General features: G+C 38.4%; 1 non-coding gene across 1 annotated transcript; it reads left to right on the forward strand.

The window, feature by feature from the left end:
- The first annotated feature begins 5,131 nt into the window (after positions 1-5,131).
- On the forward strand, positions 5,132-5,239 carry LOC130956811 (small nucleolar RNA R71). The gene has a single exon (XR_009077210.1). It is a non-coding gene; the product is annotated as a small nucleolar RNA R71 (small nucleolar RNA).
- Positions 5,240-7,707: the final 2,468 nt, after the last annotated feature.

A 7,707-nucleotide genomic window follows, 5' to 3' on the forward strand; every position in this document is an offset into this window, starting at 1 on the left:
CCCAGGCATTATAAAGGGATTCATTATCCTCTTATTTAAAGCCTTGGATGTCCAGCCTTAGCTGTGTCATCCTCTTTGGAGGGTAAAAATGGTTCAGGAATTTGTCTGACAACTATTTCCATGTCTTTATGCTTGCTGTAGGTTGGTTATTCAACCACCTTTTAGCTTGATCTTTTACAGCAAATGGAAACAGTAATAGTCTGTAGACATCCTGATCCACCTCTTTATCATGTACTGTGTCAGCAATTTGTAAGAACTGTGCCAGAAACTCAGTAGGTTATTCCTGTGGAAGACCGGAATACTGGCAATTTTGCTGCACTATGATAATGAGTTGAGGGTTTAGCTCAAAGCTGCTTGCTTTGATGGGAGGTGTACAGATGCTACTCCCATATGCAGCTGTAATGGGGTTAGCATATGACCCCAGAGTCCTTTTGGACTGATTGATTCCACTTAAGTCCATAATGGACAAAAGGGAAATGATAATGATTGCAAAGAAATAAATTTTGTTTATTTTCTTCTTTTTTTTTTTTGAAATAACCGAAAAAAAATTAAAATAAAATAAAATAAAACAAAAGGAAGATAAAATAAAAAATTCGAAAATCAAAAGGAAAATAAGATCAAAGCAAATTGAGAACTGAATCAATTAGTAAAAAAAAAGATTTTGAAAACAGCAATTAAAAAGATATGATTGAAAAATTTTTATGAAAAAGATTTGATTCTTAAAAAGAGGAAAGAGAAAAACACAAAAAGACACCAAACTTAAAATTTTTAGAAATCAAACACTAATTTTTTCGAAAATTTTAAAGGAAAAACACAAAGAGGACACCAAACTTAGAATTTTTTATGAATCAAAAAGGGACTAAGAACATGCAAAAACGAAAATTTAAAAGAAAAAAACAAAAGCATGCAATTGACACCAAACTTAGAATATGAAACTGGACTCAACTAAAAGACTCTAAACCAACAAAAATAAACAGTCCTAATCTAAGCAACAAGATAAGCCGTCAGTTGTCCAAACTCGAACAATCCCCGGAAACGGCGCCAAAAACTTGGTGCACGAAATTGCAATAACACTTTTGCAATCCCGCACAACTAACCAGCAAGTGCACTGGGTCGTCCAAGTAATACCTTGCGTGAGCAAGGGTCGATCCCACGGAGATTGTCGGCTTGAAGCAAGCTATGGTTATCTTGTAAATCTTAGTCAGGATATCAGAAATTATCAGGATTGATTGTAAAAAGCAAAAGAACATGAAATGGTTACTTGTATTGCAGTAATGGAGAATAGGTTGAGGTTTGGAGATGCTCCATCTTCCGAATCTCTGCTTTCCTACTGTCATCTTCATCAAACACGCAAGGCTCCTTCCATGGCAAGCTGTATGTAGGGTTTCACCATTGTCAGTGGCTACCTCCCATCCTCTCAGTGAAAATACGTCCCTGATGCTCTGTCACAGCATAGGCTAATCATCTGTCGATTCTCAATCAGGCCGGAATAGAATCCAGTGATTCTTTTGCGTCTGTCACTAACGCCCCGCCCTCAGGAGTTTGAAGCACGTCACGGTCATTCAGTCATTGAATCCTACTCAGAATACCACAGACAAGGTTTAGACCTTCCGGATTCTCTTGAATGCCGCCATCAGTTCTAGCTTATACCACGAAGATCCCGATTAAAGAATCCAAGAGATAACTACTCAATCTAAGATAGAACAGAGGTGGTTGTCAGGCACATGTTCATAGTTGAGAATGATGATGATTGTCACGGATTATCACATTCATCCGGATTAAGAACAAGTGTTATCTTAGAATCGAAGCAAGCATGATTGAGTAAGAAACAGTAGTAATTGCATTAATCCATCAAGACACAGCAGAGCTCCTCACCCCCAACCATGGGGTTTAGAGACTCATGCCGTGGAATGTACACAAAGAAACGTGTAAAAATGTCATGAGGTCATAAGGTACGGATACAATGTCAAAAGATCCTATTAATAGTAAACTAGTGACCTAGGGTGTACAGAAATGAGTAAATGACGTAAAAATCCACTTCTGGGTCCACTTGGTGTGTGCTTGGGCTGAGCAATGAAGCATTTTCGTGTAGAGACCTTTTCTGGAGTTAAACGCCAGCTTTCATGCTAGTTTGGGCGTTTAACTCCAAGTTTTATGCCAGTTCCGGCGTTTAACGCTGGAATTTCTGTAGGTGACTTTGAGCGCCGGTTTGGGCCATCAAATCTTGGGCAAAGTATGGATTATCATATATTGCTGGAAAGCCCAGGATGTCTACTTTCCAATGCCGTTGAGAGCGCGCCAATTGGGCTTCTGTAGCTCCAAAAAATCCACTTCGAGTTCAGGGAGGTCAGAATCCAACAACATCTGCAGTCCTTTTTAGTCTCTGGATCAGATTTTTGCTCAGAACCTTCAATTTTAGTCATAAAATACCTGAAATCACAGAAAAACACACAAACTCATAGTAAAGTCCAGAAAAGTGAATTTTAACTAAAAACTAATAAAAATATACTAAGAACTCAACTAAAACTACCAAAAACATACTAAAAACAATGCCAAAAAGCGTACAAATTATCCGCTCATCATGGCCCTGACGCTAGGCGATGCGACCGCGTGCTCCATGCGGCCGCGTCGCAGTGACGAAAAACCAGCGTGGCAGATTTCTTCTCCAGCGATTTCTGGGCTGTTTTCGACCCAGTTTTCGGCCCAGAAAACTCATATTAGAGGCTATAAAGTAGAGGGATTGTATCCATTCAGAGGAGGCTCATATAATTCATAATTTTAGTTTTAGATGTAGTTTTTAGAGAGAGAGGTTCTCTCCTCTCTCTTAGGATTAGTATTTAGGATTTCTCTTAGTTTTAGGATTGCTTCTTGGTGCGCGGAATTGTGATCATCAATGGCGCCATCAACATGGTACGCTCAATTGCATCTCAACTCTTTATCACAACTTCGCACAACTAACCAGCAAGTACACTGGGTCGTCCAAGTAATAAACCTTACGCGAGTAAGGGTTGATCCCACGGAGATTGTTGGTATGAAGCAAGCTATGGTCATCTTGTAAATCTCAGTCAGGCAGATTCAAATGGTTATGGATGATTTATGAATAAAGCATAAAATAAAGATAGAGATACTTATGTAATTCATTGGTGAGAATTTCAGATAAGCGTATAGAGATGCTTTGTCCCTTCCGTCTCTCAGCTTTCCTACTGTCTTCATCCAATCCTTCTTACTCCTTTCCATGGCAAGCTATATGTTGGGCATCACCGTTGTCAATGGCTACAGTCCCGTCCTCTCAGTGAAAATGTTCAACGCGCTCTGTCACAGCACGGGTAATCATCTATCGGTTCTCAATCAGGTTGGAATAGAATCAAGTGATTCTTTTGCGTCTGTCACTAACGCCCAGCCTTCAGGAGTTTGAAGCTCGTCACAGTCATTCAATCATTGAATCCTACTCAGAATACCACAGACAAGTTTTAGACCTTCCGGATTCTCTTGAATGCCGCCATCAATTCTAGCTTATACCATGAAGATTCCGATTAAGGGATCCAAGAGATATCCACTCAATCTAAGGTAGAACGGAGGTGGTTGTCAGGCACGCGTTCATAGGTGAGAATGATGATGAGTGTCACGGATCATCACATTCATCAAGTTTGAGGAACAAGTGATATCTTAGAACAAGAATAAGCCGAATTGAATAGAAGAACAATAGTAATTGTATTAATACTCGAGGTACAGCAGAGCTCCACACCTTAATATATGGTGTGTAGAAACTCCACCGTTTAAAATACATAAGAACAAGGTCTTGGCATGGCCGTGAGGCCAGCCCCCAAATGATCTAAGAACTAGACGTCCAAAGATGATCAAAAGATCTAAAATGATCCAAAGATGAAAATACAATAGCAAAATGTCCTATATGTAGAGAACTAGTAGCTTAGGGTTTACAAAAATGAGTAAATGACATAAAAATCCACTTCCGAGCCCACTTGGTGTGTGCTTGGGCTGAGCATTGAAGCTTCTATGTGTAGAGACTTTTCTTGGAGTTAAACGCCATCTTTTGTGCCAGTTTGGGCGTTTAACTCCCATTCTTGTGCCAGTTCCGGCGTTAAACGCCAGAATTCTTGAGCTGACATAGAATGCCTATTTGGGCCATCAAATCTCAAGCAAAGTATGCACTATTATACATTGCTGGAAAGTCCAGAAAATTGAATTTTAACTAAAAGCTAATTAAAATATAATAAAAACTAACTAAAACAAGCTAAAAACATACTAAAAATAATGCCAAAAAGCGTATAAATTATCCGCTCATCACTTCTCAATCACAGGTTCAATATTTTCTTTTATTTATTTTTCCAATTTAATTTATGAACTTTTTCATGTTACATTTGATTTTCTATTTAATATATCTTGAGGTATTTCAGACTTATGATTGCTTTCTTTAATTTATTAATGTTCTCGATTTATCCAAATTATTTTCATTCAAATAGAATTTCTTCCCTTTTGACTTTGGTTGATTAATTGGTGACTCTTGAGTTATCAAACTCATTGTTGATTGAAAATTGGAATTCTTCAAGAATTAATTCGAGATCCAATAACTCCAACTTTTCCCAAGGAAAGACTGGGACTTGAGGATTCGAATTAATTCATTCACTTAACTTACCTTCATAGTTAGAGGTTAACAAAGTGGGAGAAAATTCCAATTCTCATCACAATTGATAAGGATAACTAGGATAGGACTTCCAGTTCTTCTACATTGCCAAGAGATTTTATTATTGTTAATTTATTTTACTTGTCATTTAAATATGCTTGTGCCCATTGCCCAAACTCCAAAACCCCAATTTACAAACTCATAACCAATAATAAGAATATACCTCCCTGCAATTCCTTGAGAAGACGACTCGAGGTTTAATACTCGGTTATCAATTTTAAAAAGGGGTTTGTTACTTGTGACAACCAAAACTTTTGCACGAAGGGATTTCTGTTGGTTTAGAATCTATATCTACAACGCGACTATTTTTATAAAATTCTTTACTAGCAAAAATCCTAACGTCAGTGAGCCTCCAAATGAGTGGTCCACAGCCTTCTTTGATTCATAGAAAAGCCCTTCATAAAAGATGTGCAGTTGCACCCATTCATTAAACATATCAGGGGGGAATTTCCTTGTCAGATCTTTGAATCTCTCCCAAGCTTCATATAAGGTTTCACCATCTTGCTGTCTGAATGTCTACACATCAGTTCTCAGTCTATTCACTCTTTGAGGAGGGTAGAACCTTGCCAAGAATCTATTCACCACATCTTCCCAGGTTGTCAAGTTTTCCTTAGGGAATGATTCCAACCACTTGGATGCTTTGTCCTTCAAAGAGAATGGGAAAAATAGCAATCTATAGGTGTCAGGATGAACACCATTAGACTTAACTGTATCACAGATTCTTAGGAATGTAGTGAGATGCTCATTAGGGTCCTCTTGTGCACTTCTTCCGAAAGAACAATTATTTTGGACGAGTGTGATGAGCTGAGGCTTTAATTCAAAGTTATTGGCATGGATAGTTGGCTTTTGAATGCTGCTATCACAGTTTCCTGGGTTTGAATTGATATAGGAACCAAGCACTCTCCTCTCTTGTCTAGCATGGTGATCTGTACCTCGTCTGGCATGATTGTTCACCTCTTCTTCATGATGGTTTTCCATATCATCCTTAATGTCTATATCTAAGTCTTCCTCATCTTCCTCTGCACCAATAACCTTCTTCCCTCTTGCTTCCCTCCTTAAACTAAGGAAGGTCCTCTCCAGTTCACTATCAAAAGAGGACGAGGTTCCCCTTCTTCTACCTGTCATACAATGAACAAGTACAAGAAATAGCAAGTACAGAATCCACTAAAACAGAGTATAGTTAGTTTGGTAAAAGCAATTTATCAAATGGTTAGTGGGTTAAGTTGTTGGGAAGTAAAGGGATGAGAAAAAAATAAAGAGAAACAACTAAAATTACAGAAAGTAAAAGATGAACAGCTGAAATTAAACTTCCAAAAGAAAATAATAAAAAAATGCTCAATCTAGTTATCCTTTAATTTAGTAATTGTCAATACAAGACCAATCTCCGGCAACGGTGCCATAAACTTGATTCACCCGAAAACTGTCTATCAACAATTTTTTTGCCGGCAAGTGCACCAGATTATCGTCAAGTAAAAACACACAATTGAGTGAAGTCGAATCCCACAGGGATTGGTTGGTTGAGCAATGTTAATTGGAGAATTGTTCTAGTTGAGCGAAATCAGAATTGGAATTTAGATTTCTCAAAGTAAATTGGCAGGAAACTTAAATTGTAAGAAATTAAATGACAGAAATTAAATTGCGAGAAATTAAATGACAGAAGCTTAATTTGAAAGAAATTAAATGGAATTGGGGAATTAGCATGAAATTAAAGAACAGAATGTAAAGAGAATGAGTAGATCAGAGAATGGGGAGTTCATTGGGTTTTAGGAGATATTGAATTCTCCGGATGAAATCATTTTTTTCTATTCCTCAATCAATGCATTCATTGACATTGCTTGGCAATCTTAGATGGTTGGATCCCAATGTCGTGGCTCACCAATCTCTTTAAGAATGAACAATTTCCCAATGTCTTGATTTAATTTCTCATGGGAAGAGATGAAGTTCGGTCACTGATTTTACCACAAAAATTCATAGATCAAAGTATTGGTAGGATTAAATGTCACAATATCCATCCAACCCCCAATCTAATCCAATGTGAGAAAGAAATTCTAGCATGAATTCTTCATCCCTCTCTCAAGGATCCGAAGAACTCCAATTATGGATAGCTTCTCTGTCAAGACATCTATCCAATTGAATTAAGATCGAAAGCTTTCTAACAAAAATCAAGAGAAAAGAAAGAAGAAGAAGATGAAAATGACTGTTGATCCATTGAATTACAATAGAACTCCCTAACCCAATGAAAGGGGTTTAGTTGTTCATAGCTCTAAGAATGGAAAATGGAATTGAAAGATGCATTGTAGAATTGAAATTATAGAGAATTTGAGAATTTCCCAAAACTGTTCGAATTTCCAAAATCCAAAGTCTCCCCCAAAGTAAAAGCCCCCTAAAACTTGGATTCTAAGCTATTTATACACTTTCTTTCATTGATTCTTCAGTCTATGCACTGGGCTTTTGGCTTTAGTTGAATTGGGTCGAAGTTTCTCCAATGGGTTTCCTTGCTGCTTAGAGGAGCTCTATGTTGAATGTTCCAGTTCTGATGCTTCACGTTGGAGTCCACGTTTGATGGCCAACATTGAATCAAACATTTCTATTAAAATTCAGTTCTGCTTGCTGTCATCTATGTTTGACTCAACGTTGAAGTGCCAACGTTCCTTTATCCACGAGTAGGCATGCTTTGCGCATCCGCGCAGTTGGAATAAAAAGCTCATCCACGCGTACGCGTAATGCACGCGTGCGCGTGGATGCAAAAATTCCAAGTTCCAGTTTTTAAAGCTTTTAGGAGGACATTGCCATCAGCGTTGGACTGGAAACGTTCCCTCCAACGTTGGCTGATCCATGCGTGCGTGTGCTGTACGCGTGCGTGTGGATGCTCGAAAGCTATCCTGCGCGTATGCGCCAAGGACGCGTGCGCGTCGTTGCGCGTTTTCAAAATCAAAATTTTGAACTCAGAATGGCGCACGTTGGCCACTACGTTGGAGGTGATGTTGTTGGTCCAACGTCACCCA

Source organism: Arachis stenosperma, chromosome 1 (genome assembly GCF_014773155.1).
Source record: "Arachis stenosperma cultivar V10309 chromosome 1, arast.V10309.gnm1.PFL2, whole genome shotgun sequence".
Classification (NCBI taxonomy): domain Eukaryota; kingdom Viridiplantae; phylum Streptophyta; class Magnoliopsida; order Fabales; family Fabaceae; genus Arachis; species Arachis stenosperma.